This window comes from Anser cygnoides, chromosome 6 (genome assembly GCF_040182565.1).
Source record: "Anser cygnoides isolate HZ-2024a breed goose chromosome 6, Taihu_goose_T2T_genome, whole genome shotgun sequence".
NCBI lineage: Eukaryota > Metazoa > Chordata > Aves > Anseriformes > Anatidae > Anser > Anser cygnoides.
Window position 1 is genome coordinate 7,503,008 of NC_089878.1, and position 26,432 is coordinate 7,529,439.

The 26,432-nt window shown below is 36.0% G+C and overlaps 2 long non-coding RNA genes across 20 annotated transcripts in view; one reads left to right on the forward strand and one right to left on the reverse strand.

The window, feature by feature from the left end:
- Nucleotides 1-26,432, forward strand: part of LOC106034563 (uncharacterized) — a 144,957-nt gene that overhangs the window by 100,370 nt on the left and 18,155 nt on the right. For 13 of the 17 annotated variants that reach the window (XR_010832235.1, XR_007161191.2, XR_010832245.1 and 10 more), the window contains one exon: nt 16,812-16,921. The exons of 1 other annotated variant lie outside the window; for it this stretch is intronic. This is a non-coding gene — a long non-coding RNA (uncharacterized lncRNA). Of the gene's footprint in view, nt 1-16,789; nt 16,922-26,432 lie in introns of all 17 variants that reach the window. 3 more of the 17 variants (XR_007161193.2, XR_010832241.1, XR_010832243.1) reach the window with 1 other exon arrangement.
- Nucleotides 23,942-26,432, reverse strand: part of LOC106034561 (uncharacterized) — a 105,109-nt gene continuing 102,618 nt past the window's right edge. For all 3 annotated transcript variants that reach the window (XR_010832250.1, XR_010832249.1, XR_010832248.1), the window contains one exon: nt 23,942-24,268. This is a non-coding gene — a long non-coding RNA (uncharacterized lncRNA). The remainder of the gene's footprint in view (nt 24,269-26,432) is intronic.

Here is a 26,432-nt window from a genome sequence, read left to right on the forward strand (position 1 = left end):
ATGAGGACCATAGCATCAGTATTTTTAGCATTTTATTTATGTAGCATGATTTGATTGACTTTTTTTTCTTTTATGTAATATTGTCTTATTTGCATGTTTTAAAGCCAGCTGTCATTAAAATAAATGATGGTGCTTTTACATTCACTTGAATGGCAGTTGGTGTCAAAACAAAATTTGTTACAATCTATTTTACCTTGTAATGAAACTTGCAATGCTATATTTGCTGCATAACCAGGAACATTATGAAAATTAACCACTGCACCTGCTCAGTACTTAATATTCATTCTTGCATAAAAATATCTCGCTCACTTTGATTTTCTACACTACACCTAAAGGCTGGCTCTGTTTTGAGGATGTTTAGCAGACAAAATGTAGTCATTTTAATGTAGGGCCTCTCTTATTTAGGTAGCTGAAACAGCGCAAAAGTCAGGTTGCAGTCATGTTTTGTGCTGTTCCAATATGCAAAACCATTTAAATGGATTTCAATATTTTTCCCCAATACCACGTTCTGACAAACTTAAGTCTGCTAAGATCAGAGTCCATTCAAACAGTAAGTCTTAAAATCTGCCTCCATAAAGAAAGCACCAGCTCAACCTAACATCTCATACTACTGCTACCAAATTAAACCCAAAACAAAAGCATTTTGAGACTAATGAATCCTTTTTCTAAATGAGATGTCACTAAGCAGTTAAGTATATCAGAGTCATGACAAGTTTTTATATATTTTAATCCCAAACCATGGTTACTTGCAGAACACTGAAGATTACATAGCATTTCTAAATACATCTAATCCCCAGAGTCACTGAAGCTTGTGACACTTTATAAGCATTCTTATTAAATCTGCAGAACTTCTGTCTGATTTTGCTTTGCCAGACTGTGCAAGCAGATAACAGTGTGGAAGGGCAATGGTACGTCTGTAAAGAAAAGTGAGTATCAGGGAGGATTGAAATAATACACGATGAAACAAAAACGTGCTTTAGAAGCATATCTGTATGCTGTCTCAGGGTCAGATTATGCATGTCCATATGAGTAGTATAAAAAAACTAAATTGAATTATTGAGCCTGACTTCATATGTTTGAGATGAGCAGAGTACAAACAGATTTTGCACCTCAGCTCCATCAGCACTGATTTTGGGGTTAAGATATGGTTTTCCTAGACTGCCTTTTATTTATATATATATATAAACAGATATGTATACATATATAATGACAGCATTCTTGTTTTACTGTTAAAGTAAAAAAGGCATCCTTCTAATCTCTTACATTGCTGATGTCCACTCTTTAGTTAATAGATTTGTGCATGTTGTGATATACACATGTTCACACAAACTAAAATGCTGGATAATATGTTTTCATACTGCAGGTGTTATTCAATAGCAAAACTTATTTTTCTTTGTCTTAAAAAAAATCACCTTAAAACCTATGGAAAATAAAATTCTCTAGAGAACAGAGGGAAATATTACTAGACAAAGAAAGTTGGGAATAGAGGAAAGTATTGCTAGACTAATTATCTTAATGATAACTTTCAGAAGGCGTAAGGTTTTCTGAGAAATTCTCTTCCATTCTATTTAATCTGTTGCCATTTAGCACACCCAGTGAACTGTGTTTTAATGGTCCCAGTAAACGTTTTCCCTCTTTTTGTCAGTAAAATGGAGCATGGAGCAGGGTTAGGCATGGAAGAGGAGTGGAGTCTGTACCATCTGCCGAACCATAACTCGATTAGGAGCAGGAGTCCTCGCAAATTGGAGGCTTGTTGTAAGATGTGTCCTTTGAATAGAATCAGGGTTTGCCCAAATTAAATTATGAACATGAAGAATGATTACAGGCAAGCCCCAAGACTAAAAAAGATTAATTACAGGCCTATTATTAGAAGCTTCTTTTGCATAATCCTATTAGTTTAATCATATGTTCATTTTTCCCCATATGTGTGGGAGCATATTTACTAATTTTATGTAACTGAACACACTCCTTTTTATTTTATTTTTGTTGGTTTATTTTAGCTTTATTTGCCAACATCATTTCAGTCTATTCTCCCTCTCCGAAGATGGATTTACTTTAGATATTACACAGCACAGTTAATTACAAGGAACAAGTGACTACACAGAGCATTAGGCTTCCACTCTTTTTTCTGTAGTGACTCACTCTGTCGGTACATTGGCATTATTAAAAAGCAAACAAAGATGTGTAAAAGGTTGGGTTTGGTGTTTTATTAGATTTATCATTTACAATCTAACTATTAGACAAAGTATCAGTTAGCTGTCTATCATAGTATCACTAAATATCATCAGCTCTGCTTTCTGCTTTCAAGTGGTTTATTTGGGTGACACGGTACATTTCTTAGAAATCATGCAGACATGCTCTTTTAATAAGTGTATTGAACGTTGGATTTTAAGCATTTGGCTTTCTTAGGGTAAGATTGTCAATCTGTTGGGTTTTTCTCTGTTCCTACTGTGGTTGGCATCCCTCCGGCTGTCAGACTCAAGGTAGATTTCATGCAAAACTCCTATTCAAGATGCTACAGCTTGTGGCATGCTAATGTACCGGAGACAGATACTTGTTCATAAAGAATACTAATGACAGCATTGAGGAAAAAAAATAGGAAATTGTTTTATATATTTAACACAGGACATGGGTGGGGACATAATGAACTGGACTGGTCGTTAGCTTCTTGGTGGATGGGAGTTTTCTACTGTGGGCACTTGCAGAGCTGAGGTTCCTGACGGGAAAAAAAAAGTCTGTGCAGGAGCTACTTCATACTTTGTATGTTGAGCTTTCCAAACCCCAGTCTGCATACTAATTCTTTCTACTGGAAACTGTTGTTCCTGGATTTGGTAAAAAGTTGTTCCCTTGAGAATAGTCCTGGTTCCTGATCTGTAAAAGGTGTAGAACTCCTTTATTCAGGTCCTACCTTTTTTCCTTTGCTGAAGGAGATAATATGCTGTAGAAAATAGCTTAAAAAAAAAAAAAAAAGGTTCATGAAATACCTTACATTTCTCCTCCTTTCTTTCTTCACACAAATAGTTGGTCTTCCTCTTTCCACTTAATAGAATGTGCCTACTTGGAGATGGAAATTGCAAAAGATATAGCAGATTAATCAAAATGTAATAAATCTGTTTCCAAATGATTGCATGCTTGCCAGATTTTTATGTCAGGCAGAATAAAAGCCATAGGTCTCTAGCTTTTGAGATTTCAATGATTTCTTAGCTAGTAAAGTAATAACTGAATGTTGTTAGCTCTGGGGCAGTTTGTTTCCAGAGTGCACTCTAGTATTAAAAAAAAGAGCAAACAAAAAAAATACCTTTGGTTATTCTAATCTAAAAAATGTTTACAAAACTCACCTGGCTATCCATCAAACCAAGAAGCTTTTCTGTAGTGTTTTCAGTGAAGAGAAGCTGTTGGTTCATGTAAATGGAAGAACAAAATCTATTCGGTATTCCCCAGCGGTAAAATCAAACAATTCCCAGAGTAACCTCTCTGTTGCCATTTTATCAGTCTTCTCACTATCTGTCGCTGCTGAAAAAATATTCAGATTCTTGCATTTTTATGCAGTAAATGCAGGCATACACTACATATTTCAGGCATATACAGCTGTGGGTATATACTGTAGATATATATGCGCATGGGTACGTACTGTTTTAAGACATAGAAAGCAACTGTATTTTGTTTTTGCAGATGTGATTTATCTCCCTTCCCTCCTTTCTACCCCCCCCCCCCCCGCCCCCAACAATCTACAAAGCGGGGATTAAGGATGTTTTTTTCTTTTTTCAAATCCTTTTTCTTTTTGTATTTGACCTGAGAATGCAAGGTCAGCTCAACAGTTTGCATCAATGGCATAAGCAGTTGTGTACAGATGTATTTGATTGTATGTTGTTCATTAAATCAAAAACGTTAATGTTCGCCCAAATTGTGATCACCAGGTTGTTGGATTTCCTCTTTCAAACCATTACCTTTTAGCAAAAGAATAGAAAATAGAGCAAAGTGATGAAAGCATTACAGTGAGAGACTGTACCCCTCCTGGTTTCATTAACACACAGCCAGCAAGGAAGAGCAGCTGTTAGGTAACTGCAAGGCAAGTCATATTTAGGAGGAAGTTCGTGAAGTTCCTAGAGAGGTAACACGTCCTCAGGTGGTTTGGTTCCTTATGTTCCCAGAGGAGGAAAACTTCATCTGGTGGTTTGTTGGTTTGCTTTTGCTTTGGAGCTGTGTGTTTGATAAGTAAGACTTGTTTCAGGCAGTCCTTTGACACAGGGTCTCTATTATTTGAATGAACTTGCAACATTTTGCTGAGGTAAAGTATAGCAGCATGTCTATAGGAGAAAGGGACAGTTGCCTTCTTCATTTCCCTGTTTTCCCTACCCTAAAGGAGAAATTACCACTCATCCTGAAGTGTCTCTGACTGAAGCTTCTTGGCTGAGAGTTCAAAAGAGTTTCCCTGTTCTCGAAGTCTTGCTATATTACTTCATTTAGCAAATGCTTTGATTTCTTTTCTGTCTGGCTGGTAAAAACTCTGCAAGGAGATTGATCTGTCTTCAATTTGCTATTCTTTCTTATTAAAGCAAAGAAATTGCTTTTGTGTGCTGGCTTTGCAATATATGCATGTACCTGGGCGTATTCCTTTCTCTATCGAGAAATGAAATTTTAATAAGTTTAGCCATACTGAATTAGCATTAACTTCAGCTAACAGAGTAAACATGTGGAGCTTTAGAAGTGTAACAAGTGAACAAGCTTTAGAAGTGTGAAGGATATATACTTGTCTACACTGTGGTTTTCTACACTATCCCTAAATGTATGCCTGTGGTTTCACTGCTACCCCAGCTAAATCATTGACAGCAATTCTTATAGACCATAAATAATCTTTATGTGGACTTGTAAAATAAGACAAAAATTGGGAGGGAAGAGTAAATGCAACAAAGACAAAAGCAGTACGTGTTGTCCATGCCAGATCACAGCCTTGATCTTGGGTATGGGACTGTACATACCCAAGCCCAAGGTTCCTGCTTGGCAAAAAACGTAACATGACCTTAAAGCTTCCTGAAGTAAATAACCATATCTGTGCAAAATGTTCTGATAAAAAAAATAATAATAATTTGAATTATTGAACAATACATAGTACTTTTTGCCTTTTTTTTCCCCCCCCCTCAAATAAAGCATGTCCTCAAAATCAATATTGCTGGAGGTGCTGTGCTGCACCTTTAATAGGCAGGGTGGAATGGAGATACCTGCAAAACAGCCTAATCCTGGTGAGACTGGAGAGCTCCCAGGCACAGCGTGGGGATTTCTGACAGTCTGTTTTAATTTAATTTAATTATGATTGTCTTCTTAACTTCTGCAGCAGAATTAGAAGTCTTTGCAGTATTGCATGGCACACGTGCCCAAGTCTAATGTACTCTTGGAGGTTGTGATGGTACTGTAAAGTGGTTTTCTTACATAAAGAAGTCTTACCAATATATCAAATGACCATTTTGCAACCTGTGTATTTTAAATATCAAAGTTTGGTGCATTGTACTTTACCTTTGCCTGTTCATTGTGATCGACAATATAACTCAAGCTGACCAGGAGACTGAGGGGTTTTTGTCTGTTGTATTCAAAAGCTGAAGTGAAGATAATTTGTAGAGTAATGACGATTGAAGTTTTCTGAGAGGAAAATTAACTGTGGCAGTATGGGGACTAAGCTTATCACACAAGAAGAGCCCAGTCTTCAAACTGAAGCATCAAGAGCAAATCTGTGCCTCTCTGCAGAGCATTTATACTAGATGAGAGCCTCACCCCAACCATAAGTATGACTTTTAGAACTGTTTTATACAGCAATATTAAGGATACGTAAAACAGTGAAATTTGCAGACTATAAAATAATATGACATTAAGAGAGAGACTCCGTTTTCCAGCAGTTATCATCACTGAAAAACTCTTGTATTAAAATTGGTGCATGGTGGTTCTGTTTCTTCAAAATTTAGTAAGAAAAATAGAACAAAGTTTAATTAGACACATCTTCAGCTGAATTACCTCATTATTATTATTCTAATAATTAGAGCTAATTCTAGGTTTACTATTAACAATACCAGAGAAAACTTGTTTCTTAACATTACTTTTTTGTGCAATTTTTTTCTCTGTAACTTGGGAAATTTATAGGTGCTCAACCTCACGTTAACACAGGTTTCAGAAGTAGTTTTGTGTTGGAATAATGAGCTTCTAAAAATTTTATTTTCTATCTAGTGTAAAACTTGTAAAAAAAGACAGGAAGTCTTTTTTACATCTGTGTCATGAGAGATTCCCTTAGTCAGTTTGCTCTGCTTTCGTGGTCTCTTCTACAGTAATGGGAAAGAAAAATGATAGGTTGTGGGATAAAGAAAAAAAAAATATTGTATGGAAGTCTAATTGTGAAACGTCACAGTTTAGCAGCACGATTTGTAGACAGTAAAGTATTGCTTCTGTTTTAAGGAATTTTAAGTAGATTTTAAGGATTTTATGTTGATGTATTTAAAGGAAATAACATTTCTTCCTTCATGATGTCAAAACAAGATATAATTGACATTATTATATTAAAGGATAGGTGAGTAGATTCCTGTATCAGAGATAAAAAAAAATCCATGTCTAGATAAATTTGTTATCTTTAATTACTCTTTTTGTATAGAAAACTTCATACTCTGAGAAACTATAAACTAGCAATATTTATAAAGACTCCCAGCCTGCTTTGAAAGTCCAACTGTACAAATGTAGCAGCGCAGAACGTACTTGGAGATCTTCCAATCTAGCCATCAAATAAACCTTTTATTCCTCTTAAACCAGCTGTTAGGAAGCAGAGAGAAACAGGATGTTTTATGATGCTGATTAAAGCAGTAATCTAGCGTCTTCTTTATTCAACATATAAAGATACACTGATGAAACAGGGATAAGCAGTCAAATTATTGCCTCAGGTTAACAAACCTGCAATCAGTTCTTTTTTTTTTTTTTTTAGACCCCTTGAACAACTATATTTTAGTCTAACCAGATGTTTGAGCGTTTTAGTTTAATCATTGCTAAATATTCAGGGAAGAGATTTCAGCATTTGAAGGCCTGACCTTAATTTCTGAAAATCAGATTTCAATACAAACTTTGTGTGTAAGGAATGACAACTCAGATGTTAATTATGATTGCTTTAGCATCTGTGAACCACAGTGAAGTCTTTAAAAGTGTGTTGATTGCATTTCACACAAGTACAGTAATCTGTCCAAATGTACAAAATTGCAGGCTCATGGCCACAGATGTCTTAATTTAGTATATTTTGAAAAGTTTTGAGGTCTTCCTTTAAGTAGGTTTCAGTGCTGTAGTAGCTTTTTTTTTTGTGTGTGTGGTAATATCTTGGTAAAAATCATTCTTGAATTAATATTCTTTAACAGTATCTATGTTTTGATGTAGTTACTATCTTTAATCCTCATTAATGAGGAAAAACACGTCAATATGATGAATGTAATCTGTTGTTCTATTTTCTTCAAAAGTCACATAGAAAAAAAAAGAATTGAATTCTTCTTCTCATTGTAGTAACTTTCCATCTGTTTGCTCTTCTGCTTTTATATGGGGATTAAGTACTAATAATGGTGATTAGAAGATTTCTTTGTATCTTCAGACCAGCTGAAACACTTCTTGATCCTTTCCAAAAGGGAAGTGATAAAGTAACTATGAACGGATGGCAGGATATCACTGAAAAAAAGTATGCCTGAAATGTATTGTTATTTCCAGCTAATGAAGGGCTCCGAGTAGTCTTGCTGACTCCATTCAAAATCTTTCTTCCAACTCTGTTAAAAGAGCGCTTTCCATAAGTTTCAAAAGATTAGCCTGTTTCTCTTCAGAAACACCCCCACAATCCAAATGTGTAAAAAATAAAATAAAATAATAAGCTCGTTGGAAGAAAAATAGGTGCATCATCTGCCAATGTTAATTAAAATCTGGTTTAAAATCTGTTTATATTAAAATAGGAAGAAAAACCTCATTTCTAGGTACATGGACTGCAGAATGCATAGCAACTGTTGAGTCAGACACAGACTTCCACTCTAACCCCCCTATTTTAGGCTTAATGGGCTAGAATGTGTATTAGCATGGCCATCCTTACCTTTCTTGCTTACCAAAGGTAGAGCAGATTAAAAATGTCCCTTCAGTGCAGCCATATTATTTTACTCTGAAATGTCAGGAGTGATGAATGTTCTGATACCTAGATACTGCACCAGGTTATTACACTAGCACGCAGTGTATGCTAACGGGATATGTAGAATTTCTGTGAAAGAAAGTTTCAGAAGAAACTCAGATGATCTGTCGCATGTTCTACTAGACCACTTCCATTTTACTACAAAGCTTTTTCAGAAGATAACAGTGAATTTATGTTTTTTATATTAGCTTTTACATTACCACCTTCTCCTGGGAATTATACTTATCTTCAACATTGTCAAACTCTTCTCAGGCAGAAGTCTGCTCCTGGGGGTGGCTTCCTTCATTTGTACACTAGGGTACTTCCATAGTTCACTGTAGTACCAAAAATATATGGAAAACATTTTGTTAGGGAAGCCATAGACAGTCATTTTATAGCTATTGCTCTGTGCTAAAAAGAAACATGGTAGGCAGAGTAGGCTTAGTAAAGGTACCCATTTGGACTGGCACATTTTACTTCTAGCTGCTCATTAACTTCCAAGCAAAATGTTTAAATAATGGCAGAGGTAGATAGACGTATGCAGTTTCTTTTGGTGGGATTAATTTGGTCTGCAATACTTCTTTTTTGTGTCGCCTCCATAAGTGCTCTCAGGCAGGTCAGCTCTGTGGAGGTGTGGGAAATATCAAATCTCCTATTACCTTGTCCAGTATTCCTTAGCTGCTGCATAAGCATAGCACAGTATTTATTATGCGATGTATAGTCGGGTGGTTGGATGTGTCTGTATATGTAGGTGTGGTACACAAATGCTGCTTCCAGCAGTGGTCATTTAAGCTCTTATTGTCTAAGCAGGCTTATAACAAGACACTTATGAGTATGATGGATTTCCAGACAGTAAGATCAGTAGTGTTGTGCCATTTCTTTAATAACTTCCTGCTGATGCTTTACATAATGATCCATTTTTAACAGAAATAAAAGAATACACATTCTTTGGACCCTGAAAAGGCGCAACACAGGCAAACACTATCGTGTTTGGTTCTATTTGTTTTTGGAGACCAAAAGTTTGAAAATACAGTAGAGAGGATGTTGTACTTGAAACGAAGAGCAGATTTCCTAAGAACTGAAGAGTTGTTTGCACCAAAGCGAGCAAGGCAGGTCTTGTTTTCAAGGATGCTGGCAGCAAAAGCAGTCCAGTGTAGGAATTCAGACAAATACTTCTTTATCATCATCAGCCTATAACTTCATATATAGATGAAACACGTTTTCCCTGCAGCGATATAATTTTATATGAAATGCTGTTTGTACTTGTAGCAAACAACTTAAAATGCAGTCCTTTTTAATGCAGACTGCCTGCAAAAGTTTACAAAGGAGGAAAAAAAATAGTTGGCTGAGAGCAATTGAAACTTTTATGGTATATGTGTTTGCGTTTATGCCTTTTATTTAAAAGCATTATACTTAATTTGAAGATTAATTTACCTTAATTATTTTTCCTCTGGGAATAAAATTAAAGTTTCCTTCATTATCTAATACTATTCAACTCTGTGTTGAGACTCAGAGGTCTTCAAATCTGGGTAAATAATTTCAAGTTGCAAAGCTAAAAACTGCATGTAGCTATTTCAAATTAAATATATGGAAAACAATGCTTACAATAATGTCAGTTTTTATTTAGTTTTCTAATTTAATTTAAAAATGAAAAAATGTAAGGGTATGAGAGATCAAATACTATCTGCCTGAAATCGACACTTCATGTAGGGGTGGGGTTACGTGCATGTAGCTGTAAGTGTCGCTTATTGGGTTTAGTTATAGATGAGTGTTCAGAAAATTAGAGGTATTAACTTTTTGTGCATGTTGAATACTGTGGTTTAGCTGTTTTGTTGCTGATATTGATCCTGTAGTTAGAGTTCACCAATTCTAATTAATTACATCATTAATGAATCAATGCATCACTCTGATCTTGACCCGGCTTTAAACCTCAACCACTGAGCATTTTCTCCCTGTGGCAATAATGAATCTTTCACTAAGTTCAGCAAATATGTACATCATAACGTTTCTGTTTTGAAAAAGTGAAAGAAATTATATGAAATGTTGATGCTTTAGCTTTTGTAGCTTGGCAATGTGTTTGAAAAGAAATCAGCATGTTCTGAGCATTGCGCACATTAATGCTTGTAAGCTTTGTGAGTCCAAGGATAGTCTTCAGTTTTTTCACATGTGGTACCCTGCGTGAATGAGAAAAAATAGGAAAAGTCAGTCACTTGAACAGACCATTCAATATGGTCATTTGTTCAAAGGAGCCAGAGCCCATTGCTTCTGCTATATTCAAGTGTGCAGTAGGTGTTAAATTGCAGTGAGCAGTGATGGTCACGCTAGGAATTAGTGGTAACCAAAATAAATAAATGTAAATTCCACATTTTATGGATCACTAAAATCTTCCTTCGTATCAGGAGAGTTACCTAGCAGTCATAAAATTTTAGATACATTAAGAAGAGCTGAGAGTAAGCATATAGCAAAACACCAGAAAAATGAGCAGTTGCCTTTTTTTTTTTTCCTTGCATTTTCCATAACATGGCAAGGAACAAAGTCCTAAATAAATTTGCAGAAAAACTAAGTTGAAGAACTCCTTAACAAACAGCATGTTACAGAAAATTAGAGATTCTATTCTGCATAGGAGCAGTAAGGTCTGATTTTGTACAACTAGGTAATCAGGAGTGGCCAGAAGTCACCATAACAGTTTTTCTGTGCACTTAGCTGCATTATGCTTGTACCAACTTGAGCTTTCGTGTCTATCAGGAAAAGGCAGGACAGGTGTGTGCTGCACCCACATTTGGATTAATACAATATATATATGGTGCAAAGATCAAATGAATTATTTTCTTCTCAAATGCTTTGGAGGAACACAGATCACTGTTAAAGCTTTGAGGATCTCACACTTATTTTTTTTCTCTGTAGTAATTCATATATATTGTCAGCCCCTTTCATAATTTAATTTCAGATGAAGTCCCTGCCCCCGCCCCCAACCCAGCCATGCTTAAAAGGTTGTTTTAGGACTTTACTTTTGATATGACTAGAACCTCGCTTTCTTATTTAAATTATTAGTGACCAACTTATATTGATTTGGTTTTGTGCCAGCATTTATACTTTTTAAAAAAAAATCATTATTATTCTAGTAGAATATAATATACCCCTTTTTACAGACATGGCGTGTGGAATGTTCATACAGAAATAGGAATGATCTTCATCACAAACCATTCTGGTGCCAGTTTCCTTCTGAGATTTTTACTCCAGCAGAACTACACATAGTTTAGTGGGTTGAGTTTAAGAATTAAAGCTCCGTGCCATTTTTTTGGACAAAAATATATTTGTAAGCAAAATACATATATGCTCTTAACTGCATCTCAATTAAAATTTGACTGAAATATTGAATGAAATTGCATGTTAACTTAAAAATATTGTGAGAAGGGAATGTAATTTTTGAACACTGTAAGAGTAGGGCATACTGTTGTGGGTGTCGTTGGAAGCTTCCTTTTAAAACTAATGGTAAGGATATTAAGTCACTGGCTGTGAGAGAGTAGCTTCTCTCATACTGATGAATAACTCATGCCAGAGGGTTAGTGCCCTTCCATTTAAAACACAGAAGCAGAATATGCCCATGTGATGCAGACATGTTATTTGCATTCTCAGTATTGACCTCTGCCCCCCCCACCCCCCGACTCGCTGCAGTCCCTTGCAGTAGGGCAGTCAAGTACCAGAAACAAGTACTGGTAGGTATTACCTGGGGGTTAGATCCCAGGATGTGGCAGGGCGGAGATAGGTAAGTGAACAAACCGAATGGAAGTGTGTGAAAAAGTCTCTTGTAGTAAAAAGTGCAGCCACACAACACTTTGTGACCACAGAACAGACAAATTCAATATATTTAGCAGCTGTGTTACCAGTGCCTAGGCCTGGAGCCCCAGAACTCCTCCAGCCTAGAAGTGTTGGGAGAAATGAGTTTACTCTCATCCCATGAAATAATTTATATGTTGGTTCCCAAAGCTCACATTTTGGGTTATATTGCAAATTGCACCAAGCGTGCGAGGTGCATATTCCACCTGAATATGGAAAGCAGGTTTCAAGAGTAGCCAATTTTAATTATCTTTACACTTAACTCTTAGTGTTTTATAAAGCAAGGGGTAAGTGCTACTAGCATTTTTGTGGTTTTGATATATTAGGGTCATTTTTTTTCAAAGTTTCCTTTTGTTTAAAAAAAAGTAAATAAAAATTTGCTGTATTTCTCACTTAGTCTCAGGACCAGTCAGATGGATCTAGAAACCTCCTCCAGTAATTATGGATTACTGCCTATTGCCAGTTGTTCATATATAAAATAATCTTTTCATCTTTTATAATTTATTTTTTTTTTAGGTTTTGCTGTTGCAGTACCTTAAAAATTCTCTCCAAATGCCTTTGCTCTTTCTGATAATCCAGTCGATGAGGCAAATGTATAAAAATCACACTAATGTAGGCTGAGACATGTCCCATATTAGCTTGTTTCCCTAGTCAGAAAGCCATAGAGCACTTAATAATCCTTCAGCCTTCTTGAGAGAATATATAACGATATTATGTTTGCTCAGATAGATTTTATTTAATCCTTTCAGAATATTGCATTAGATTAGGAGGCTCTACGTACTCTTGTGTGTTTCTAGTAGGCAAAGGATAAAGTTGGAAAAAAAAAAGAATGTAGGTTAAATTGACTTCTAATAGGAAACTATTTTACTGAAACTCAGAAGTGGATCTGTGTGCAATAAAGGACTGCACCAGTTAGACTTCCAGTCAAAGAGGTGACTAAATTCTTCTTGAAGATATAATTAGGGATGTGTACTTTCACACCATTAGTGTAGCTTTTTTTTTTTTCCACGTTACTATCTTCACTACATGTGAATTGATCATCTGCTTTTGCAATGCGAAGTGGAACTCGCCCTGTGGCAGCCAGCTTTACAAAACTCAGTGTGAACAGCTAGCCAGCAAGAAGTCCAGAGCAATCTTGTCAGGTTAAGTGATTTCAAAGATGCTCACCAAAACTATCGTAAAACTTTCTAACTCTTGGCACTGCAAAACTCTGCTGCATATCCCCACAAAGCAAAGCACGATTCGGAGTGAATTACTGCTTTTCTATTGGCTTTAATACTGCCTACATGATGGTATTTATCAAGGTGGAACTTGTATGAAAATAATGGCTCTCTGTTGAAATCGTATGGGTAGAAAGAGACCCTAAGCAGGCAGTGGGAGGCTCCACAGGAGATCTCAAGTGACGTACATTGTGAGTATGGTTGAGTTGGCTTGAGCATATCATACTGTGGAAATCAGAGGAGTTGGGTTTTGGAGAGCTCTCAGGAAGTGAAAGCAGCCTCCCTCTGCCCCAAAGTGGCTAAATCAGTTCAATAGTTTAACAGTAATTTTCCAGGAGACTCTTAAGAGTTCATTCTGATTCTATATGTACACAGGCACACACAACTTTTAGATATAGACATATGATTGTGTTTCATAGGCTGGTCATTTTATTTTACTTATTTATTTTTCTGTAGTGGGTAAGTGGATAATAGCTTTTTACCCAGTGTCTTAGCTGAAAATGGCTGGTATGTGGTGCATGGCTGGGGAAGGCATTATACGTATGTGTCTTGTTTTTACAGCTTGTTTTGATGACTATTTGTCAGAATTGTTAACTGTTATTTTGGCTTTGGTAATGCACTTGGCCTGGATGTGCTTAGGAAAGTATCTGCATTATATTCTTGACTTCATATTCTTAGTTCAAGTAATGAACAATAGACAGTGATATGCCAACAATATGCCTTTAGCTTGTCTGTGTATTCAGGCATTCCGTAACATCTGAATTCCTTACTCCTTTCTGCTTTGTGACCTAGAGTGAAAAATGCATGAATAAACAGCCAGAGAAAGAAATTAATTCTTGTCAGGCTAAACTCAATGAAAATCTCCTAGGCAAAATTCAGCAAGTGAAAAACAAAACCTCTCTTGTTAACATATTGTTATCATAAAATCTTGTCTTGAATAGTAATTAGTATTTAAGAAAATACAGGAGTAAATGTGAACAGCTATTTAACTGTCTTTGTTTTTAAAGTGTCATAGACTCTTTTACTCCTGTGTGGAAAAAAAGTTTCTTATCAGAGCACCATCAGTGCATCCAGTTACTTGACTGCACTAAACAGCACAGGGACCAACTTTTAGCACAGTGAACAACTGGTGCTACACACAGGGATAGCCACTGCCTGGTTCTTCAACAGATTTCTTGGAAATCCGAATTGCCAACATCTTATTTACCAACAGTCATTTCTGTGTTTCTCTTGTACTACGCTTTGCTAGGCTTTCATATATATAATGTTCTCTTATTACAAAGGCAAATGTGCTTTGCTATAAATGTTGGAAAATGAGCAGTGGAAATGTCTTCCTGTTTGTAGAGTTTCTAATCAAAAGGGAAATTCTTGGAAAAAAAATAACTTATTGTAATGATTGGAAAAGTCTTTACATGCAGAGATATACTTTCTTCAGAAAGGAAGAAAAATGTATATGTTCTCTAATGAAAATGTGAAACAAGGATCTTTGCAATACATAATTACTATTCGTATTGTTAATTGAGCCATATTTTAGAATGTACCCAATCAGTAGGCCTGTTTTACTTCGCTTTTTAATCAGAACACTATATTAACTTAAAATCCTTTTGGAAAACCTATAGGGACAGTATTAGTCTGAATCAAAATTATAATGGAAATCGATGAGAGGAAAAATAATACAATGTTGATGTGAGTAATAGCATTTAAAACAAAGGAAATGTCAAATAAATGTTTTTTATTAATGTTTTCTTTAGGATTGCATCATATACAAAAGGAAATGACACATCATTGAAGTGTATTGCATGTCTAACTCAAACCAACAGCACAATTTACCTTATGTCATTAAGTCTTATACAAATAGTATTTTCCCACAAGGGGAATATTTACCTCTGCTTAAAATATGAAGTAATAAGTCTAATTGAAACAGGAAGGTGTAATTTATTGTATTTTGTGTACCACTAGAATTTCCAATCAGCCTAGCTTTTGCATTCAGCAGCAATTATAAATAGTTTACAATGTTCATAGATATTACAAGATCTGTGTTGGACAGAAGGGAAAAAATATGGCTATGGGTCATAATTAGCAGACTTGATTAATGATTTTTTTTTTTTTTTTAAGTATGTGAATAGTAAAATCGATGGTTAAGAACCCTTAAGTTTTATTGCAGTCTCAGCAATGTTTTTGCTTTTGATGGATACTTGGAGAATAAAGGACAGTATTTGTCCACACTTTATGAGAAGGTTTGACTTCAAAATAAAGAAAATAGTTGTAGCATTTTTTTTTCCAGTCAACAATATGAGTTGGTGGTGTGATTTCCTTCCACTAGGAAGGAATATGAACCTAGAAATGAGAATTTTGTATTTAACAACTAAAATAAGGTGCTGTTCTTACTGCTCAGGGGTTGTTTTCATTTCATGTCCATACGAATGAAATTATTCGGTTCCACTAAAGTCAAATTCTTTATTATTGTCATGACCTTTCTTGGCACAAGCTTTTACTTTGAAGTAATTTTTTTCCTGAAGTTAAATAACTAGAGTCACATAGAGAGTTCTGGACAAGATTTTAAACAGTAAATGAAAACATTAAAGAAGTACATTTGAGATACAACTCATTGTCCGAACCCTTTCCACCTCTTTTTAAAATTTTGTTTAGAGTAAAGAAACTCCTCCTTGTTTGAAAATTTATTACAGTCTTAAATGCTTTTGTATATCCAGTAGTATCAATCCTTCCAGGTTTACGGGCCTAGATTATTTTACCTTGAAGGGTCACAAAATACCTCATTGCATGTTTTTTCAAGATTGGTTGCAGTAGCTTTCTTCTCCAGTCTCCCAGTGCTATCTACCATTGCTCTTGTATTTCACTTTATTAAAAATAAAAATAAAAAAAAAAGAGTGAGAGAAAAGATACCCATTTAATTTAAGTTCTGTTTATTTGTAATCTCCATTTTTAGCTGTGTATATTTTTTTTCTTTCCTCTACTTCTATTGCTCATGACATTAAAGCATTTTCCTAGTTTCATGAATTTCTTTCACATGGTTTAACCTCTGGTAATTTTGATTGTTTTCATCATTAAACTGGGGAAAGTGTGTCAGTCCTGTTCTGCTAATAAGAATATTAATCACATCTTTGTGACAGATTTTATTTCTGCATAACACTGCGATAATCCTAAAAATATCCTTTAATACAGACTTGGAAGTTATTTCTATCTTTTGAAAATTATGCTGATTTATTAGAATATGTGGCAAAAATCACATTAGATTTTCATTAGTATAGTGAGAACAATCAAATTTCACCTCTTTAAGCAGTTAATTAAGTTGACTGATCACTATAGTAAATAATGGTTTAATGTACTAAAGGTCGTGAATGTAAGGAATAAAATTAGATTCAGGAAAGCCTTCCATATCTGTTGTTATTTAGATAAGCAAAGTTTCTGCCACTAGAGAACATTTCTCTTTTCCCTGAGTTTGTAAATTATTTTGTTTTTGAAAGCTCTGGGACAAATGTATGTTTTATTTGCATGTACCAAAGCATGAACTTAGTTATTGACTCTAAATCCATGTGTTGATTTTCATGTGGAGTCCCCTACCTTTATACCTGCAGTAATGGAAAAGGCGGTTTGTTGCATCTGTAATGTCATCCCCCGTGAACATCCCATTTACCTGGGAGCCTGGTGAAGAGGGCAGGGAATGAAGACCTGAAAGGCAGCCTGGGTAAGTGAGGAGATGAAATGTACTGACAGGTAAGTATTCTACATCTCCCAGTCTTGCAGTATTGCTGCTATAGCGAACTTTCACACAGATGTGTGGATGGTCACACGATAAGGCCACAAATAGGGACCATGTGATGTTTATCTGAAAACCTGTCAGAAATGGTTTTGTTGAAAGGAGAACCTTGATGACCTTCTTGTATGAAGAAGCAACATGTAGGAAAACTACTGAGGGGTTTGCAGAATCATGTAATTTGCTGGAGCTTTCTTTGAAGGTCTAGGTAAGAAACAATGTGATATGTGAAAAGTTTTAAGCTCAGAGGAATCTGAGACCATTATGAGCATTTGAAATCTACTGAGATATGCTTTTTAACCCTAGAATGCTGATCATATTTTTCATAACATATGTTCACATTTCCTTTACTCTGCATCAATCTCTTCATCACATGATGCTAGTTCTCTATCCCAATTATTATAGTCCTCTCTTTCATGGGTATTTGTATGCATTTATTTGAGGAAAAGATTAGGACTGGGATTTGAAGTGTGCATGCAGTGACGCTACTTCTCTAAAAATAAAAATAAAAAATAATTTAAGCCCTTCACTGGAAGTAACATCTAGAGGAGAAGATGGTGAATTTGGCAGAAACTCTGGAAGAGCCGTAACAGAGAAATTTCACTTCCAATTTACTGTGACTTCACTGGCAATCTCTACTTCTTTAACCTTATTAACTGGAAGAGACAGAACCTCCATGCGAGAGATAATGGAGAGAAATTGATGGCACTTGAACTCCCTGCTAATATCTTTCTGAATGAAAGAGCTCCTTTGAAGACAGTGCAGCAATCAGATGACAGATTCTGTGATAGCTGGGCACTTTTTAATGGCTCAGCTCCGGAGGGGTCACAGATCCACAGCTGGAAGTAAGGTAGCATTTCTGGAGGGACTTGAGTTCTCTTGCCTTAAAAGTCATCTTCTATTCCTGGATGACTGCTCTGTAATTGAGTTAAAAGAGCAGCTGTGTTGGTTCAATAGAGACCTTTTTATATAGAAGTAGTACCATTTATTCCTTAGAGGAACAAATATTCTGCTGGCAGAATGATGTTACATGGTACTATCTTCCCAAGCTAGGGAGAGGGAACCAATTATAGAAGCAAAAGATGAGAAGTGTAAGGAAATGGCTAACAGCTCAGTGAGCTGCAGTCTCAGTGTAGCACAGTTATGAAAATATTGACTTTGCCAGGTCTAGATAAAAACAGGTCTGGAGTTAACAGCCTGTGGCTACGCTCTTGTGGTGCCTCTCTCCATCTATCAGAGGTGTTCATGAGCCACTTACTTGAAGTGAAATTTTCTTTTCACTTTAGATTATGCCTTTGCAGACTGTAATTTCATGCCAAGCACTTCTGTGGATGTTTGGGGCTTATCTTTTAATCCTGCTTTGTTTGCTTTGCTATTCTCTCTACTCACAAGCTTTGTTGTTAATAATATGGAGAACAGGAACAGCAGAGACTTCACCACAGGTAAATTCACTAGACAGTTCTCCTGGATAACTAAGGAACAAAGTTAGCAAGATTTATACATGTTTTTTCAGCCATAACTGATTTGAAGAAGTTAATGGCTGACTGGAGCAGGCTCCTAAGATTGCCAGCAGCCAGTGAGTTGCCTAAAACTCTATTAATTTATGCTTGGTTTAGTAATTTCTGTTTTTCTTAGTTTAATTTTTTGGGGCTTCTCTTCAGTATTTGTATGCTAGTTTCTATGCTAGACTCTTTTCCCAACAGTGGGAAAAGGTATTTTAGTCATGTTTGACTTCTGCAGACAACCTAAGAAGCTCCCTGCTGAAGGCTGCAGACATTTGAGGAGTGTCTGGCTTTTCCAGGCATCCAAGGAGAAGACTTTTACTGCAGTGTACAAAGTTCTGGTCATACCGGTGACCACCATGCTACCCCCTTATGAACAGATTTGATTTTTGTATAGTGGTTAAGCTCTTGGATGTCCTAGCAGAATGAAGCAAATGAGGCTACAGCTGTTTATCTGCAGCCCCCGCAAAGGAGAGTTACATAAGTTGCAGGGAAAACAGTCCAGCATTTTTGTCAAAAGTTGATCATGATGCTGAATTTTCCAACTGTATTTAGAAATTAAAAGTACATGTATTTAATAGATTGGAATCTGTCACCTGTACCCAAATAAAACCCCTATTTAAATCAATGGGAGGTCTTACTGTAGAAAGTTAAAGTGATAGCAGGTAAAAGTGGTCTTACATGCTTTTGAAAACACCATCGCTCTTTTCAGAGTCGAATGTAATATACTCCAGAGGGTACAGTTTCCCTTTATGAAACATGCATGACTTGTATTAGCCACTGTTTGTTGCGTCTGTGCTTAGTACTCAAGTGGTAGCTGAATAATTTAAAATTGCAGACATGAGTCATTAACTCACCTATCTTCTATTGCTTTATCAGAAACTGACCTCTACTGAGTCTGTTTGCAAAATGGACTGACTAAACAGCAGTTGTGAAGTTAGTTTCTGGCTATTCTGTAACAGATTTCACTTCTTTGGCTATTATAGGTGGCTTGTGAGAATAAAATCCAGTTCATATAGTATTCCCAGAACCTTTTAACAAAAGCTTGGTCACAGCAGAACTCTTGTTTTCTGTCAGTAGGTAGTGGTACTCACCAGAGCAATAGGGAACACAAGAAATTTGGCATGTCTGTATTAGAACTACATTACCATTTAGAGAAATGGTCTCCACAGGCTGGTGATGTGAGAAAAATAAAATTGTAGGGCTACAAATTTTGTTTTCCCTTCCTGGAATAATTAGAAACCTGTTTTTTCATGGAAAAACACTGTATCTTGGTGTAGGAAGGAATAAGCAAAGAGTGAGAGTGCCAAACTAAAAGCTTCCCAAGCAATAAACGCAGGCTGCCAGATGTGGTTTGGTATTTCACCAAAGCACGGACAGCTTTGGCTTCATTAACAAGCACTAGTCTGTTATTAACGTGACAGACATTAATTATAGGTGAAAGCACGTGTATTTGGGAACTGATATTCTTCCACGACTTGAGAAAAATAACCTTGCTCTTGATGCCATCGTAATAGTGACGCTTAGCACCAGAGCTGAATTAAACACTGCCGACATGACAGCTATGGTGTGTGCTGAGCCCAGGCCGTGCACGTGGCCGTCTGCTGTCAGACTGGGGCTGCCCCGGCTTCCTGGCTGATGCTCTCAGGGTCTGGAGAGGCTCAGAGCTGTGAATTAGTCGTTCACGGTACACACCGTGGAAAAAGTACTGTGGGGTGAGAGCCACTCTGAATTTTGTGCTAATTCATGGGCATGCTGCTTGTTGTGAAAGTCTGGTGGCATGGGTGTGAAAGTCAAATATAAATATAATATACAAATTTCCTAAGATCTCTGTTCCACGGTCTTGTGGAGACTGCTTAACACTGTTATTCAGCATTATGACAGCAATTTTACAGAACTGGAAGGCAAAGGACAGGTTACATTTTTTTGTGTGACTTTAGAAAAAAAAAAAACCACAAAACAAAACAAAAATGACTCCTGAATACATTTAAGCTCGACAGCTCAGTGTTTTATTCCTGCCCCCAGTCAGAGCAATGACTGCATGTGAAATAACATAACTGGCTGTTAAAAATAATGCTTGGGGTTTTATCATCTGAGGAGGGATTAATGGGCAAAAAGGCTTGCCATTCTGTCATTTTTCTTTTTAAAACCAGGTGTAAAGCAGAAATTATCTTAAGAAGCTGTGGAATATAAGATGAGGGTCCTCTGTGGGTTATATACCTATATTTAATTTAGTTTATAAATGTAGACATTTATGTCTAATATACATGCAAAACACTACTTTTATATCATAATCTGTGTTTAATGAGCAGATTTTATGATGTTCTTTAGCCGCCCTGCTAAAAGGCTGTCATCTGTTAACCTCTGCAGGACCTTTTTCAAAAAGGTGTCCAATCACAGAACAGAAATAGGATTGTATTAACATTTACATTCACATTTACATTGCTAGTTTCCTTGGTCTTGTGACTGGCCTTTGGTGGTGTTTTCTGAGCTGGGCACAGATCCCAGCCTCACTAACCTCCCTTGCCCATCCAATCTGAGCCTAAACACAAAAACGTGATTTCTGTGTCAGGTATAGTTCACGTGAAGAACCTGTGTGAGTGCTGGAGGACAAGTCCTATGTTGTCAGCCGCATATTCATGATTTTCTGAATATGAATAATTATGTAGTGAAAGATGCACTAGGAGGAAAAGCGAGCAAGCTGTTTCCAGATTTCTTATCTTCCTCTCTCAGAAAGCAAATACTTAGTTAAGTTACTGCTTTCCATAGCATGGTTACAAAACAAGAAGGAAGAAAAGAGTTACTACAGATGGAAATAGGCTTTTTTACAGATGTTTTGTAAATCGTTTGGTTTTCCAATTACCACCCCCGACGACACTCTTGTGCAGTAGTTTCAGTAAATGATTTGTCTGAAGTTCCACAATGAATTATTGTCCGTATGTTTAGATGGACATAAGCTCCCTAGGAAGCCAAAACTACAAAGTGAGAAAAGATTAAATATGAGCTCCCCTGTGAGCCCTTTTTGCACTTACTTTCCGGATGTACAAATCTACATTTTTTAGGTCAAGTTTCTTCAAGAAATTTGGCTGTGTTATTGAAAGCAGTAGCACCTAAGGTTTGGCAACTCTCATTGATTCTCACCACTTCTTTGATAAGGCTACAAAATCTTTATTTAGAGAATCACCCTTATCATCTTTCTTCCGTTTCCTTTAGGAAAAGTAGCAGCTCCAGCCATTGTCTTTACTGTTTTTCTCTCTCTAGCTCTGGATCTCCTGTACCTCCCTTTTCTTGAAGGGTAACTACTTTGCTGAAGGTGTTACCAGAGCAAATACTTGGTGACATCAACGCACCACCTTGTGGTTGCAATACAAATGATTCCTGGATATGAAGGACATTTTCCAGAATGTCACACTTTAGTTTACCTTAAGTAGCACATTCATAAGGATGTTTTCGAAAATGTCCTTCATAGTCTAAAAATCATAGAAAAAAATCAATGGAATCTAGATTTCTACACCAAAAGTTGCCAAGAAGCTTAGGTGAGACTTAGTAGCCTCACTGCAATTTTCTGTGTCTAAGGTAAGAGTAGGACTCTCATCATTATAGTTGAAGAAGGGTCTGGACTATGTGTCTTTATTTCTTACCACAACTACCACCTTAACCACAAAAATACTAAAAATATTTAGCGTTTTCCAAAGATTAAGACCAAATATTTAATAAGCATTTTGTTTTCTAGAATGTAACATTGCTTTTAGAAACAACAGAGGAGAATTTTCTTTATCCTACAATAAAGTCCAACATACAGCATTTTAGCGAGGTGTTTGCACTTCAATATGTCATTGCACATAAAATGGGGAATGCATTTGCAGACAGTGCGAAGCTGCCTCATCTTTATGACAGCAATGCAGGAGGTACCACCAAGGTCACCCTTCTATAACCTTAAATAGCGTGCCCATGAGCCCAACCATTGAATATCCACTTAGCTATGGAATCTAACTGCAATGGAAGAGATTTTGCTCTGTTACTCAGATAGCTCATTAGAAATAATAGTGACTTTCTACACAGTGTAATGCATATTGGATTTTGATTTCTAATCTCAGGACAATAGAGTTTTAGTATAAGAAAAACATTACTATGAGTTAACAGATTTTAGAGAATACAACTATATCTCTTTTTAAAGAAAAAATCACATACCTTAATAAATTATAAGTATTGAAAAAAAAATGAAAATAACAGCTTACCCAGAAATACTTCGGTGGATGCCATTTCTATAAGTAACATGGTAATAGTTGATTGCACAGATCAGCTTAAAATTAGTAGATCTGAATTGATTGGTTTTGTGATTAGTTGCATTTTTCCAAAAGCATTAATATACTATATTAATTCAATAAAAAGAAATAGACAATTTATGTTTCACGTAAAAGCGTCAGAGTGAAAATAAGCATGTCAGAAAAAAATCACTTTCATTTTGTTTTCGAGCTGCTGTCTTTCAAGGTTTCCAATCTTTTGTCCAATTGTTTTCACAGAGATGGTACAGAGTGGAGGTCAATCAGCAATTTTAGTTGTTGGTAAAAGCTTTAAATGGATTGCTACTTTAAATTAACATCTGCTATAGATAAAGTATCTTTGACTTAAAAGAAGCATGTGCTCTAATGGGACAAAGTGATGATCATCTTCTTGGTTTAGTTAATAACACAGATAAAAAGGCTTGTAAAAGTTATTTATATTGTAGTGTGTTTAGATGAAACCACTAAGAAGAATGTGATTTCCTTGCCTCTGCCTGTGACTCCTTGGGCCAATAGTATCAACTTTCTTTGAAAGTTTAGCAGGTTTGTCATTGTCTTGAAAAAAGCCATGATTTTCTCTTCTAAGTGTGCCAAATGTAGTCTAACATATTAGTGGGATATAAGCCACTTTTCTGAAATGCTTAGATGAAATTCCATAAATTAGTTCAAAAGCAGTACATACTGTTACCCCTTTCTTTCTTTCTTTCTTTCCTTTTTTTTTTTTTTTTTTTTTTTAACAGAATGGACTCCATGTCAAATCGTGTGTTGGTATACTGTCGTGGTTTTAGTGATGTGAAATGTGGAGAGGTTTTCTCTCCACTGACTTTGAAAACATACTCACTTAATATATATCCCATAACTTCTTACTTCATTAATCAACTGAGAAACCCTAATGTTATGCAGAGACTGAAAATACAGTAGTTGATTTGCAGCTGTCACCATGTGTACTTTTGGGCATTGTCTTTAATCTTTGCAATAATCTGTTCTTCACTGCAGTCTGTAGAACTGTCTTTTTCTGAAATCAGACTGAAATCATAATGATGTTTGGGTGTTAAATCTACCCTACAACATCAGATCAGAAAATTATTCCATACTCATTTTTGAAGTTTAAAGATTAAATTCTGAGACAAGTAAAAAATAACAAGTACTAACAGTACTGAGGGCAAGGGGTGAAAACAATAGGGGAGGATATAAAATTTAAATTGTAAATATTATATTATTTGCTTTTACTTTGAAGCAGATTCATGCACGTAAGAAAGGTCAGGTAACTAGTTTTGTAACTTTTGTCAGTAAATTTGTAACCTGTGAATTTGGTCAAAATAGCAGGCAAACCCAAAACAAAATTGGACCTTATGAGAAAATGTGCAGGATAAAATCATATTTTCCAGAACTCATTTTGAGGAACCTTTCTTCTATGTATTCATTAACTTACCACATGCTGACAAATGAATAAGAACAACAGCCATGCAGAAAGAACTTTTTTCATGCTGTGCCTACAATAAAGACATAACAATTTTACTTGGAATGTTTTCTAGTTTCAGCCGTTATCTATGCTAGACGTCTGTTTTGGTGGCATTCACATTAAAGTAGGTATTTTCTATCAAGTAGATTTGACACGTTCCACTTAATCATCTCCATTCTTAGGTTCTCATTACGATTTTATGAGACCAATGGGACTATTTAAGTAACCACAAGTTTTCTAAAAGTATTAGACAAAATTCTAAATTATCTCTCTGATATTCCACTGTATTTCTATGTATACTTACAAAAAGTAAGAAAGAAAACAAACCAATCTGAGATAAAATCTTCTTACTCCGAGATAAGAGAGCAGGTATAAATCGCATAGGGTTACAGTTTTTGCTACCTAAGAAAGCAGAACTATAAGATTAAAATAAGTGGTTAAGACCTCTCATTATTCACTTAAAATATATATATATATATAGGAAACAACCACTACATGATTTAAGAGATCAATTAATATGAAGTCAAGTTCTCACTAGGATTATTCAGTTACTTCTCTGTTCTCCAGAGATTAGAGATATGACATTTCCAAAAAGAAAACTGTATAAAGCAAGCAATTTGAAGATATTGGTCTTAATCTGTAACTGAAAATTAGAAACACAGACTTACTAAGTTTATTAATCAAACCTGTTAGCTATCATCTAATACTTCATGGACAATATGTTTGAGATTATAAATTTAGACTGAGCGACAGAAGAGGTACAGATACAGAAGTACTACCTCTTTGTGTTTAACTGATTATGCTGCTAAACATAATCTGTGTTTTTAGGCTTTCTCTTTGCTTGTTTTGTTTATTTCCAGTTATACTTCAGTGGCCTACTAAATAGGTCATTTTCAACAATATTTATCTTTCCTTGCTGTTCAGTTCTTCTAAATATTTATAGATGGCTATATTCTCCCTTAGTAGGCACTTGGCTAATCTATACAAATATATCTGCTTTATAAACTCTTCCTTTTAGCCCCTTGCCAGATTGCATGTAATTAAATGCAAATTAAACACGCGTCAAACCTTATCAATCAGCAAGCCTGGAAAAACAACTCATCTTATTGAACTACGGTGACTTAAGCCAAAAGAATGGCAACTTTAGGTTTTCTAAAGGAAAACCCATTCCTGTGCAGATCCAGCACTGTGTCAGAGGCTACTGCTGCCAGCTTGGCTGTATTGGTTCTGTTTGAGACCTGACCACTGATGTGGACGTGGTTCATGCAGGTGGGTTGCCCTGTGGTGCCCAGGAGCGATTGTAAGCAGAAGATGCCCCTGTGCCCACAGACCCAAAGGGCCCAAAAGACTAGGTAGAAGCAAATATATAATACAGAGAAGCATCGTGTGTTCATTAGCTCTTTGAATATTAGAGAGTTTGTGGTACTCTTCATCCTGAGGGCAACGTGGAAGTTTTCTAATTATGTTGACCCTTCAGACTGAAACAAAACAACCCCCACTGCAACATGAACACAATTAAAGTATTTAAAATCCTGTCAGAGTATTTCATGTTTGCTTTTAGGTATTTTGATCCTTTATCTGCAGCAACATGTCACTGTGAAGGGTGTTTGAGGTTTACGAAGGTTTTGTTTGTTTGTTTTAACACATGGATTTTGGAAACATGGAGGAGTTGTCCGTTCAGCAGGTTTCCTGGAGGGGTGCGTGTAAATATCCACTGCAGGAGAAGATACCTAACAATTCATGCTTAATTACTGAGTGACTATCAAGCTTACTTCTAGAGATAATCTCTGCTTAGATTATTTGAACTCGATTCAACTCAATATCATGTTTACTGGGCTATAAGTTTAAAAAAAAAAAAAAAGTGCTGGTGGGGGGATTAATCTTCTTGATATTTAAGAGTGATGGAGTAATGTCAATGGTTTGGAAATAACATCTGTGGGCAAAATCCCTGAAATGAATGGGAATATTTGAAAAAGCTCTTGTGGTTTTGGATCAAGCCTGTCTCTATAAAGTTTGGGAGGAAATTTGCATGCACATCCATTGGTCCATGCAGATGTCTATTTCTGTATTCAAAATAAACAATTGCACACATCACCAACTGTTTTTACTTGCAAATAGGGGTTACTGTGCATATGGATTTTATAGGAGCTTTACAAAAAAAAAAATAGTCCCTTTAATAAGATAGCCAAAAGCAG